A 13842-nucleotide genomic window follows, 5' to 3' on the forward strand; every position below is an offset into this window, starting at 1 on the left:
TCCAGTGTCAGCTTTGGCTCAGTTGGTTCTTGCCTCTGCATCATTAGGTTCTGCATTCAATTTGCACTCCAGGGCTGGAGCACAAAAAGTCAAGGTTGATGCTCCAGTGTTGTACTGAATGGAGTACTGCATTGTTGGAGGAGCCATCTTTTGGATGAGATATTAAACCAAGGCTCCATCTGCCTGCTCGGACAAATATAAAAGATCCCATAGCACTAGTCAAAGAAGTGCAGGGGCATTATTCTTGCTAAAATTTATTCCTTAATCAACATCACAAGAATAGAGATTATCACATTGCTATTTGTGGGAGGATATTGTGTCCAAATTTTCTGCTGCATTTCCTACAGTGAACAGTGACTACACTTCAAAGGCCCTTCATTGACTGTAAAGCGCTTTGGGTGGTCCACTGTTGTGAAAAGTGCTATATAAATGCAAGTCTTTCTTTCTTCAATCAATAAAAACATTGAAGAGGAAATTGAGAAAGCATCTCTTTTGGGAAATGAATAATGTGAAATTTGCTCCCACAATCTCTAACCTTTGTTGAAGGAGTATCCAAAATTTAGTTGATTGCAAATGAGGAATATCAAAGGGTATGGCGGCTGAACAGGAGTATGGGATTAGAACGGGTGAGATATTAAAAGGTATGGGGAGTGGGGAGAGTGAGATTAGACTGGGTGGGATATTAAAGGGTATGGGGAGTGAGCAGAAAAGTAGGATTAGACTAGGTGGGATGTTAAAGGATACAGGGAGTGAGCAGGAGCTAGGAATTAGACTGGGTGGGATAGTAAAGGGAATGGAGAGTGAACAGGATGTTTAGATAAGATCTTAGAAGAGTACAGTGCAGAAGGAGGTCATTTGGCTCATCAGGCTGCACTGGCTCATTTGATATGCAATCCCTGCTCTTTCCCCAAATTTTCTCCTTCAAATATTTATCCAATTCCCTTTTGAAAGCTATCATTACCAACACCCAATCAGGCAGCACATTCCAAATCCTACACACTCCTTGCATAATAAAGTTTTTCCTCATGGTTTGACCACTTGTCACAGCTCAGGTGGCTTGTCACAGTACTGACACTATTGTTGGCCTCAGTACCCTAGACCAAAAGGAATTCCTGTTTCTGATCACTATTCAGTGACCCTGACTGGTCAATATAAGGTTAATGGTACCTTCCAAAGTCAAATAATCCCACTGCCACCGAGCACCTTGAATGCTGCACAATACAAGGTACTGTTCCTCAGCAAGCATCTGTACCCTGGAGAGAAAAGGGAAAAAATAATTTAATGTAAATCTTTCTTTGGAAGAAACTGCTCTTGGGAGTTTTCCTCAAAATTGTTTTAGAACTCCTGAGGTGCATTAGGTAAAGGCAAAATACTGCGGATGCTGGAAATCTGAAACAAGAACAAAAAATGCTGGAAAAACTCAGCACGTCTGACAGCATCTGTGGAGAGAAAGACGGAATTAACGTTTCAAGTCCATGACTCTTCCTCAGAGCTCCATATAGACTCGAAACTCTCTCTTTCTCTCCACTGATGCTGTCAGACCTGTTGAGTTTTTCCAGCAGTTTTGTTTTTGCATTAGGTAAAGTTGTGGTGCCAGATGTGGGGGAGGAAATTCCAGGTGGAAAGGCCTTTGATTCTTCAGATCGTTCATGCAATGTCTGGACTTTCATTCACACTCAATGTGATTTCTCTTCCTCTCTCTAAATCCCTCCCTCTCCCTTCTTCTCTGATTCCGTCTCTATCTAATTTCTTTTCTTTGTCTCTTTCTCTCTCTAGTCCATCTCTGCTTCCTTTCCTCCATCTCCCTCTTTGTCTCGCTGACTTTCTCTCTTCCTCTCTCCATCTCCCTCTCTTATCCTCTCTCTCTGCCTCTTCTTCTCTCCTCTTTCTCCCTTTGTTGGTCCACCTCTCTCTCCCTTTGTCATTCATCCTTCCTGTCCTTCCCTCTCACCATCTCACTCTCTCCCTCCTTGTCTCTCTCTCTGCCCCTCTTCCACTCTCACCCTCTCTCTCTATGCCTGCAGGTCAGAGAACAGAATGCAAACCCAGAGATGATGATGCTGCCCTATCTAAGGAGCACTCGTATCCTTTTGCTCTGCGATACACAGTTGTGTATGGACACCAGAACCTCAAGGTCAATCAGATATGTCCATCTGTCAAATCATTGAAGCACTAGTTTATAAACTGGATGCTGTAGTATTGATTCAAAAGGACACAATTTACATAAATTAACATTAATTAACAAAAGAAAGTACAATTATAGTGTCGCAATAACAACAGAAACTTGAATTCTGGTTGATGTGGTTGACTCTTAACTGTCCTCTGAAATGGCCTATCAAGCTACTCAGTTCAAGGGCAATTCAGGATGGGCACCAAATGCTGGCCTTGCCAGGGACACCAATATCCCATGGAAGAGTAAGTTAAAAAAAATAGCACCTTTAGGATAGTAAAACATTTCAAAGTGTTCCATAGGAGTAAGTGTTGTCAAGTAAAATTTGACACCGAGCTACATAAGGAGATGACAAAAAGCTTGGTCAAAGAAGTAGGCTTTAAGGAATTTCTTAAAGGGAGAATGGAGAATTATTGTCATGATAAACTGATAGTCTATAATAGAAATAAATAAGTACGATCTGATAGCCATTACAGAGACATGGCTACAGGATGACATAGATTGGGACCTGAATATTGAAGGGGATGTGACATTTAGGAAGGACAGGAAATGAGGAAAAGGTGGAGGGCTCCATTAATTAATGATGGTATTCGCACATTAGAGAGGGGTGATCTAAATTCAGGAAGCCAGGATGTAGAAGCAGTTTGAATTGAAATGAGGATTGAGATTGAGATGAGGCAAGAAGTCACTTGTGGGAGTGGTGTATAGGCCTCCTAATTGTATCTACACAGTAGGACAGAGTGTAAAAGGAGAGATAATAGGAGCTTGCCAGAAAGGTACAGCAATAATCATGAGGGATTTTAATCTACATATAGACTGGAAAAATCAAATGGGCAAAGGTAGCGTGGATGAGGAGTTCACAGAATGTTTTCAGGATAGTTTTTTAGAACAACACGTTCTGAAACCAACCAGAGAGCAGGCTATACTAGACCTGGTATTGAGCAACGAGATAGAATTAATTGATAGCCTCCTGGTGAAGGCACCCCTAGGTAGCAGCGATAATAATATTGAATTTTACATTCAATTTGAGGGAGAAATGAGTGCATCCAAGACTAGTATTTTAAATTTAAATGTGGTAACATTGAGGGCATGAGAGCAAAGCTAGATAAAGTGAACTGGCAAATGAGGTTAAAGGATATGTCAATGCAAGTTCAGTGGCAGACATTTAAAGGGATATTTCAGAATACACAGAAGGGGAGGGCCCACTATCCATGGTTATCTAAAAAATTTAGACAGTTAAGTTTAAAAGGTTAAAGAAAAAGCATATAATTATGCAAAGATGGGTGGCAGGTCAGAAGGTTGGAAAGAATAAAAAGAATAGCAAGGAATGACGAAAAGACTAATGGAGAGGGAAAAATTAGAGCATGAGAGAAAGCTAGTTAGTAATATAAAGATGGATAATAAGAGTTTCTATAGATATTTAAATAAGAAAAGAGTTAACAAAGTGAGTGTTGGTCCTACAGAGAGTGTGCCTGGGGAATTGATGATGGAAAGTAGGGAGATGGCAGACGAATTAAACAGCTATTTTGCTTTCTTTAAATAAGGAGACCAGTACTGTACACAGTACTCCAGATGTCTCACCAGTGCCCTGTATAACTGAAGCATAACCTCCCTACTTTTGTAATCATTCCCCTCACAATAAAGGATAACATTCCATTAGCTTTCCTAATTACCTGCTGTACCTGCATACTAACCTTTTGTGATCCATGCACCAGGACACCCAGATCCCTCTGACTCTCAGAGCTCTGCCATCTTCCACCATTTAGATAATAAGCTTCCTTTTTATTCTTCCTGCCAAAATGAACGATTTCACATTTGCCCACATTATACTCTATTTGCCAGATCTTTGCCCGCTTACTTAGTCTCTCTATGTCACTTTGTAGCCTCCTTACATCCTCTTCACAATTTTTTTTCTACCTATCTTTGTGTCATCAGCAAATTTAGCCACAATTCTTCCAGTGCCTTCATCCAAGTCATTTATATAAATTGTAAAAAGCTGAGGCCCCAGCACTGATCCCTGTGGCACACCACTGGTCACATCCTGCCAACCAGAAGGAGATCCATTTATGCCAACTCTTTGCTTCCTGTTGGATAGTCAATCTTCTATCCATGCCAATATATTACCCCCTACACCAATAGAGGACACAAGTGACATCCTGGAAATAGCTGTTAATCAGGAAATGGAAGGGAGGGAGGAAGGGAAAATTACAATCACCACGGAAGTGGTATTGAGCAAATTCTTGGGGCTGCAGCTGACAAATCCCCAGGTGCAGATAGAATTCAACCTAAGGTCTTGAAAGAAGTGGCTAGTGAGATAGTTGATGCACTGGTTTAAATTTTCCAAAATTCCCTAGATTCAGGGAAGGTTCCATTAGATTGGAAAATAGCAAATGTAACTCCTTTATTCAAAAATGGAGGGAGACAGAAAGCAGGAAACTAAAGGACAGTTAGCCTAACATCTGTCAAAGGGGAGACGTTAGAAGCAATTATTAAAGGTGTCACAGCAGAACATTTAGAAAAATTCAAGGCAATCAGGCAGAATCAACATGATTTTGTAAAATGGAAATCATGTTTAACCAATTTATTGGAGTTCTTTGAAGGAGTCACATGTGCTGTGGATAAAGGGAAACCGGTGGATGTACAATACTTAGATTTCCAGAAGACATTTGATAAAGTGCCACATCAAAGGCTATTGCAGGAAATAAAAGCTCTTGATGTAGGGGGTAATATATTGGCATGGATAGAAGATTGACTATCCAACAGGAAGCAAAGAGTTGGCATAAATGGGTCTTCTTCTGGTTGGCAGGACGTGACCAGTGGTGTGCCACAGGGATCAATGCTGGGGCCTCAGCTTTTTACAATTTATATAAATGACTTGGATGAAGGGACTGGAAGAATTGTGGCTAAGTTTGCTGATGACACAAAGATAGGTAGGAAAAAAAATTGTGAAGAGGATGTAAGGAGGCTACAAAGTGACAGAGAGATTAAGTAAGCGGGCAACGATCTGGCAAATAGAGTATAATGTGGGCAAATGTGAAATCGTTCATTTTGGCAGGAAGAATAAAAAGGAAGCTTATTATCTAAATGGTGGAAGATGGCAGAGCTCTGAGAGTCAGAGGGATCTGGGTGTCCTGGTGCATGAATCACAAAAGGTTAGTATGCAGGTACAGCAGGTAATTAGAAAAGCTAATGGAATGTTATCATTTATTGTGAGGGGAATGATTACAAAAGTAGGGAGGTTATGCTTCAGTTACACAGGGCACTGGTGAAACATCTGGAGTACTGTGTACAGTACTGGTCTCCTTATTTAAAGAAAGATGTTAATGCGTTAGAAGCAGTTCAGAGAAGGTTTACTGGACTAATACCAGGAATGGGCGGTTTGTCTTATGAGGAAAGGCTGGACAGGTTAGGCTTGTATCCACTGGAATTTAGAAAAGTAAGAGGTGTTTTAATTGAAACCTTTAGGATCCTGAGGGGTCTTGACAGGGTGGATGTGGAGACGATGTTTCCTCTTGTGGGACAATCTAGAACTAGGGGTCATGGTTTAAAAATAAGGGGTCACTCATGTAAGACAGAGAAGAGGGGAACTTTTTTCTCTCAGAGGGTCGTGAGTCTTTGGAACTCTTCCTCAGAAGGCGGTGGGTGCAGAGTCTTTGAATATTTTTAAGGCACAGCTAGATAGATTTTTAATTAACAAGGGGTTGAAAGGTTATTGGGGGTAGGCAGGGATGTGGGGTAGAGGTTACATTCAGATCAGCCATGATCTTATTGAATGGTGAAGCTGGCTTGAGGGGCCAAGTGGCCTACGTCTGCTCCTAATTCGTATGTTTGTATGACCACGTAAAAGGCATTTCCTTAAAGTGGTCTGTGAGCTAAGAATTTATATGTGTGTCTTCAGGTCTTCAGCCCCCTTTTACTTTGTAAGTGATTCAATTTAAAAAATAACCCCGTAGACAAGTTTTAGTCGTAAACAAAATAAAGGTTAGCTTATTGTAAAGCTACTGCTGGTAGCTACTTAAAAAAAAAGTGATAAAGCTATTAATTAAAATACAAATACAAAGTTTAAAATGCAGATAAAGAAAAAGAGATACTAAAATATGAGATTTCAACTCAGTCTCCAGGATATCATTGTGGGCCTGTTGCTTGAATTCCTTCTTTTCAATCTCTAAAGAGGTTGAAACTTGAGGTTTGGTTTAGCATCTGCATTGGCTTCTGCAGTTGAAGAGTTGGAGCTTGCCTTTGTAGGTGGACTCAACAAGCAGAACAGGTCCTGGGAGTGAGTTAAGGCTCCTGTTTTCACTTATACAGTGCTGCAGGTGGTGGCCTTTGATAGCTTGATTTAGTACAGCAGGCTGATAGTTGTTTCTGGAAACCTTTCTTGGTCTCACCCTGTTGAGAGGCAGTTTCTGTTTCAAGGTGTCTCTCTCATGATGTTCAAGATGGTTCTCTTTTTAGGCACCTTCCAATCTTTTCATATAGTATGAAACCCAAAGATGAATGTCCCCAAACTGATGAATCATGCCTTTCTCCCACCTGGGCCAAAAATTTCCCCCCATTGGTGGGGTTGTGCAGGGGTGGGCGCGAACCCAATCGGCGCCCCCAATTGGGGACACGCCGTCATTTTATGTGGGCAGACCAATTAAGGCCCGCCCAGCGTGTCGCTCACCCGGAAGCGCTGAGTGCTCCCTCTGCAGGCAGGGGGCGATTCCCTGAGAGGTTCCCTGTGCTCTTTCACGCATGTGTGCAAAAAAACGCAGAGATCTCCCCACGGCAAGGAGGTGCCTCAGGGAGATTTGTTTCAGTGCTAAAGTTTTAAATAAAGGTTTTTAACACTTTTAAAACAAATCCCCTCATGTGACTCTATCACATGAACTGGGACATGTCAAAGAATAAAAGTATACATTTTTATTAGATTTTAAAACACTTCATGAAGCCTCATCCTGCCCGTGGATGAGGTTTCATAAAAAATGCAAATGCTGTCTGGGCTCTTTGCTTGCCCACCAACCTTAAGGTTGGATGGACAGCTTATTAAATTGAATTAATTAGGTTTTAAATGGCCTTAATAGGCTTTTGACAGATCGGTGGGCCCCCAGCGAACTGAAAATTTAAATGACATTGGGACGCCCGCCCGACATCACCGCGGGTCATTTACACATTGGCGAGCGGGCCCCGCCCCTGCTCGCCAACGGGAAAATTCTTCCCCTGGGGTTCTTTGTTTAGCTTTTCATTAAGCTCCTTACAAGTTAATTGTCTTTGTTCTGAAAGAAGATCAGCAAATGGAAGGATCTCATTTACATTTATGGAACGCTCATTGAACTTAAACATGTCTTTTGTGACCATTCTTGAGATAAATTGTTTGAAAAGGTTTTGAACCAGTACAGAAAGGTGCCAAGTTGCCTGTCTATACATCCCTGTTCTGAACAAAGGCTTTCTAGAAGTCATTTTCAGCAAACATGTGTTTTTCAAACAGTTGTCCTTAAAAATCTATGTCATACCTACATGTTCATGACAGTTAGAAAACAGAAAGGTTTAGGGAGGGAATTCCAGAGCTTGTAGCCTTGGCAGCTGAAGGCATGGCTGCTAATGGTGGAGCAATTATAATCAGCGTTGCTCAAGAGGCAAGAATTAGATGAGCGAAAGATCTTGGAGAGTTGTAGGGCTGGAGAAGATTAAAGAGATAGGGAGGGGCAAGGCAATGGACGGATTTGAGACAATGATTGACTGGGAGCACAGGGGTCAGGGTGAACAAAACTCAAGTTCTGTCGAAGGGTCATGAGGACTCGAAACGTCAACTCTTTTCTTCTCCGCCGATGCTGCCAGACCTGCTGAGTTTTTCCAGGTAATTCTGTTTTTGTTTTGAATAAAACTCGGTATGGTTTAGGGTACAAGCATAAAAGCAAAATACTGGAGATGCTGAAAATCTGAAACAAAAACAAAAATAGCTGGAAAAACTCCGCAGGTCTGACAGCATCTGCAGAGAGGAATACAGTTAACGTTTCGAGTCCACATGACTCTTCATCAGAACTAAGAAATATAGAAATAAGGTGGAATATAAGCTGGTTGAGGGGGGTGGGACAGATAGAGCTAGATAGAGGGCCAGTATAGGTGGAGGCAAAGGAGAGATTGCCAAAGATGTCATAGACAAAAGGACAAAGGGGTATTGATGGTGGTGATATTAGCTAAGGAATGTGCTAATGGTGACATTAAGGGTAGAAAGCAGGATGACCAAGTGACAGATAGCCTTAAATGGGGGTAGGGTGGGGGGAAGGAATCGAAATATAGGATACAGCAGCAGAATTTTAGATGACCTCAAATTTCCAAAAGGTGTGGGAGACTGGCCTGGCAAAGGTTGGAATAATTGATTCTGGAGATAAGGAAGATACGAATGAGGATTTCATCTAGACGAGGTAAGGCAGGGGCAGAGTCGGGCGATGTTATGGAGGTGGAAATCGTCTTAGTGATAGCATAAATATGAGGCCAGACGCACAAGCCAGACTCAGTTGAGACAGCAAAGTTGTAAATGGTCTGGTTTGGCCTCAGACAACTAACTGGGGACCAAAGACAATGGTTTGAATTTTATCAGCCTACTAAATAGAGTCATAGAGTCAGTCATAGAGGTCTACAGCACAGAAAAAGGCCCTTTGGCCCATCAAGTCTGCGCTGGTCAAGCAAGTACCTAATTATTCTAATCCCATTTTCCAGCACTAGGTCCATTGCCTTGTATGTCATGGCATTGCAAGTGCACATCTAAATACTTTTTAAATGTTATGAGGGTTTCTGCCTCTACCACCCTCTCAGGCAGTGAGTTCCAGATTCCCACCACCCTCTAGGTGAAAAAATTCTTCCTCACACCCCGCTAAACCTCCTGCCCCTTACCTTAAATTTATGCCGTCTGGTTATTGATCCCTCCACCAAGGGGAAAAGTTCCTTCCTGTCTATCCTATCCATGCCCCTCAGAATTTTATACACCTCAATCAAGTCCCCCCTCAATTCCTCTGCTCCAGGAAAATAACCCCTGTCTATCCAATCTCTCGTCATAATTCTCCAGTCCAGGCAACATCCTGGTAAATCTCCTCTGCACTCTCTCTAGTGCAATCACATCCTTCCTATAATGCGGATTCCAGAGCTGCACACAATACTGTAGCTGTGGCCTAACCAGCATTTTACACAGTTCCAGCAAAACCTCCCTGCTCTTATATTATACGCCTTGGCTAATAAAGGCAAGTATCCCATCTGCCTTCTTAACCACCTTATCTACCTGTCCCACTACCTTAAGGGACCGGTGGACATGTACACCAATGTCCCTCTGATCCTTGGTACTTCCCAGGATCCTACCATTCATTGTGAAACGTCCAACTTTCCCTCCTGAACACATCTTTACTGGTGTTGTTAATGGTTCTCTCCTTTAATCTGCTGTCATCACCCATCTTCTCAAAAAAAAAAGAAACCTTGCCCCAGCATCCTTGCTAACTACCATTCCATTTCCAATCTCATTTTCCTCTCCAAAGTCCTTGGACATGTGAAGAAGAGTCATACAGACTTGAAATGTTAACTCTGTTTCTCTCTCACAGGTGCTGCCAGACCTGCTAAGTTTCTCTAGCATTTTTTATTTTTATTTCAGTTTTCCAGCATTCACAGTATTTTGCTTTTATCCTTGAACATGTTGTTGCCTTCCAAACCTGGTTGCATCTTTCCTGGACCTCCTTACCTGAATCTCTCTAATCAGGTTTCTGCCATGCCACAGTACCAAAACAGCTCTTATCAAAGTCACAAATAACATCCATTGTGACTGTGACAAAGCTTAACTTTCCTATCTCATCCTTCTTGACCTCACTTCAGCCATTGACACAGTTGACCACATCATCCTCCTCCAACACCTCTGCACTGCCCTCCAGCTGCACTGGACTGCTCTCACCCGCTTCTATTCTTATCTATCTAATCATAGCTAGAGAATCACTCGCAATGACTCCTCCTCCTGCTCCCACACTGTTACCTCTGGTGACCCCCAGTCGATCCTTGGTCTCCTTCCATTTTTCATCCATCTGTTTTCCCTCAGTGACATCATCTGAAAGAACAACATCAGTTTTCACATAAAAACAGAAAATGCTGGAAAAATCCAGCATAATCTCACTGCTTTTATATTCTACGCCTTGGCTAATAAAAGCAAGTATCCAATATGCCTTCTTAACTACCTTATCTACCTGTCTCGCTACCTTAAGGGACCGGTGGACATGCACACCAAGGTCCCTCTGATCTTTGGCACTTCCCAGGGTCCTAACATTCGTTGTGAAACTTCCAACTTTCCCTCCTGAATGCCACCTTTACTGGTTCTTCAGAGTTTAATCAGTTTTCACAATGTTATGATCCCAGCTGATGTTACAATGGACAAACCTGATCCAAGGGTAGAACCCGGCTTGATAGATCCTAACTTTAACTTGTTCATTTAGATACATGGAGAGTGGCTATTGAACAGTCACCGGAGTCAGCTAATGAACTTTTAACAAAAGAATAAAACATTTATTATACAAGAAAAGGTGAACTATATTACAATATTTCTTCACCCACACTCATACCTTTACAGGTATATAAGATTTGTTAGGATAATACAAGTTATAAAAACTATCTTATTTTCTAATGTTCACATTAGGTACACAGCCTATGTAACCCACTAGGTGACCTGTGGTCAGACACACCACACTCTAAAGCCAAGTGACAGATGCCAACCCAGACAGATGCTATGGATCTCTCCTCAACTCCCCCTAGACGCTTGCCACACTGTGAGCCAACCAGTCTCACTGAATTCCATCTTTCACACGAGGGTTTTCAATCTCCACTCTCCAAGAACTCGCTTTGGAATATTCTCCCAAGCTGAAGCTTTCTCTCAGACGCCTTCTGCAAATATCCATCTCCAGGGTTTCAAACTCTCCTTCTGATGTTCCTTTTCCCTGGGTCACCTGGGTCTTCTTCCACGCACTTCCTCTCACTGACTCAGCCATCAACAGCACACTACTGCTTCACATGCCCATAGCAAAGTGTTACAGTCCTTCAACTGTCTCTTTGGACTTTCTGACTTCTCACAAGCCGTTCTCGCTTTAAATCTGCTTCCTGCAGCTTTCATCTCTTTAAATTTTAAGTTTTAGTCTCCCCCTGCTCCTCACTATTAACTTCACTTAACAGGACCTTTTCCAGGTTCCTGCCCTTCCTTTGACTTGAAGGTCTTCTTGGGACTTTCTCCTGTTCCACTCCCCTAGATTTGGGGGCTTTCTTCTTTAGCATGGGACTTGCTATCTGTCCCTCCATGGATTCACCAGCATGCATTCAATCATAGGACCGTGAAAATCCACCCCTGACGCCAGAGGACCGCCAGGCTTCACATGCATCCGTGCCACATCTGCTCTCTGAACCAGGCACCAACACAGATACCAGCACCTCAGTGGACGTTAGATCCTCGGCTAGAATGTCAAGCACAGTGGGAAGGGCACTTCACACTCGCTTGAGAAGCAGGTGGAGGCAGAGAGTGCCCAGGGCGCTGGAGGACTGCTGGAGACTCTGCTGAGTCGAAGTAAGACAATAAGCCTCTGGAGTCATCCATTAGGCGGCACATGCTGGATGTCCAGTGGGGTGTGCAGGAGGGTCTGGTGGAGAACCATGAGGGTATGCATGCAATGGTCTCTGTTGTGGAGGAGCCCATAGCATTGCGTTGACCTTCATGGCTGAGTGGACTGCCTCCTCCATTGAGGGGGTGGCGACTCTCATGGAGAGGCAGCTCCAGGAATAGAATCAGGGGTTCCTGGGGTTGTGCTTGGACCTGCAAACCTCTTACACAGGCAATGGCCTCATGTGGTCAGTGCCAGTGTGGGATGAGATACTCAGTATCCCAGCTAGGTCCCTGTCGATCAATGGCAAGCAGGGAGGTCTAGAGCAAACTCATATTGGCACACGAGCTGCTTGTTGTCCCTGCGAGCTCCTCTCAGGGCACTCTGGATGACAGCAACAGCTCCTCCGCCCCTCTGCCAGTGACCATGGCATCTGATGAGGCTGTGATGTCTGGGGAGATGCCAGCTGTGGCACTGGCCACTCCCTCCCAGGCAGGGCCAGCACAGGCTCTTCTGGCCAGAGGACGACCGCCAAAGTCAGCAAGGCTAACAAGACACCAGAGTCAACAGGCTGTCTTCAATGCCACTGGCAATGAGGTGGAGGGGGTACCAAGACATAGCACTTGCAAACATAAGTTTAAGGCACCATGAGCACAAGAGAAACTAGTCATGGGGGAACTCCTGTTGTGTAATGTTTTGTTTATGCTTACTGGTCTAGGAATGAAGACCAGGGAAGGTGATGTTAATTTTTTTGGATTGTCAAAATTAGATAATTTTTGTTTTTGTCATAATGGCTTGAGTATGCTTCACCTTTGTAACTTTTTGGGACAGGGTATGCCGGAATGTAATGCTGGACCTGAGTGGCTCTAAACTTTATTGCACAGGCATTGAGTAGACTTTGGGTTCAAACAAAAGGGTCAATTCAGACATCTGGGATGGAGGCGGCAGCCCTGGCATGAGCTGGAAGCAGATCTTTGGCAGCCTAGCTGAAGGAGCATTGGATCAAGGTGTCCCTGGTGTGCCTGAAGGATACAGAGGTCTGCCTCCATGCCCTTACTGTTCTCCTCTTCTGACTCACTACTGGATTCATCCTCTCTGGCCTGTACAGCTGCATCAACATTCTCATCCTCCAGTGGGTACCCCTTGCCAGTGCCAGATTGTGAAGAGCGCAGCATGCAACCACTATCAATGACACCTACTCTGAGGGGTATTGTAGTGCTCCCCCTGAATGGTCCAGGCATCAGAAGCGCATCTTCAGAACACCTATGATCCTCCCGACCACTGCCCTTGTGGAGGCATGACTCCTATTATAATGCTGCTTTGCCTCTGTTCTTGGCTGGCGGAGAGGCATCAGAAGCCACCTTGTCACCCAGCAGCCATCCATGGGCTGGAGCACTGAATAGCCTTGGCACCTTGGATTGTCTGAGGATATGAGCATCATGGGAGCTGCCAGGGTACCGTGCATAGATTTGCAGAATCTGGGTCCTGTGGTCACACACTATCTGCATGTTCATTGAGTGGAATCTGTTCATGTTGACGATTGCACGCGGATGACCGCTGGTGCCGTGATGGCCACGTGTGTGCAGTTGATTGCACCCTAGATGCGGGGGAACCCAACAATCACTGCAAAGCCTCTGGCTCACTCAGCATGGCTGGCCTCGTCCATACAGAAATGAATAAATGTCATTACGTGCCTGAACAGAGCATCAGTCACCAGCTTGATGCAACTGTGGGCAGCTGATTGGGACACTCCACAAAGATCCCCCACTGGCCTGTACAGCTGCATCAACATTCTCATCCTCCAGTGGGTACCCCTTGCCAGTGCCAGATTGTGAAGAGCGCAGCATGCAACCACTATCAATGACACCTACTCTGAGGGGTATTGTAGTGCTCCCCCTGAATGGTCCAGGCATCAGAAGCGCATCTTCAGAACACGTATGATCCTCCCGACCACTGCCCTTGTGGAGGCATGAGTCCTATTATAATGCTGCTTTGGAAAGAGCTGGAGGCATAGAAGTTGAGGGCCACTGTGACCTTCAGAACCAGTGGCATAGGGTGTCCACCCACATTTTTGGA

The sequence above is a fragment of the Carcharodon carcharias genome, chromosome 12 (assembly GCF_017639515.1).
Source record: "Carcharodon carcharias isolate sCarCar2 chromosome 12, sCarCar2.pri, whole genome shotgun sequence".
NCBI classification, from domain to species: domain Eukaryota; kingdom Metazoa; phylum Chordata; class Chondrichthyes; order Lamniformes; family Lamnidae; genus Carcharodon; species Carcharodon carcharias.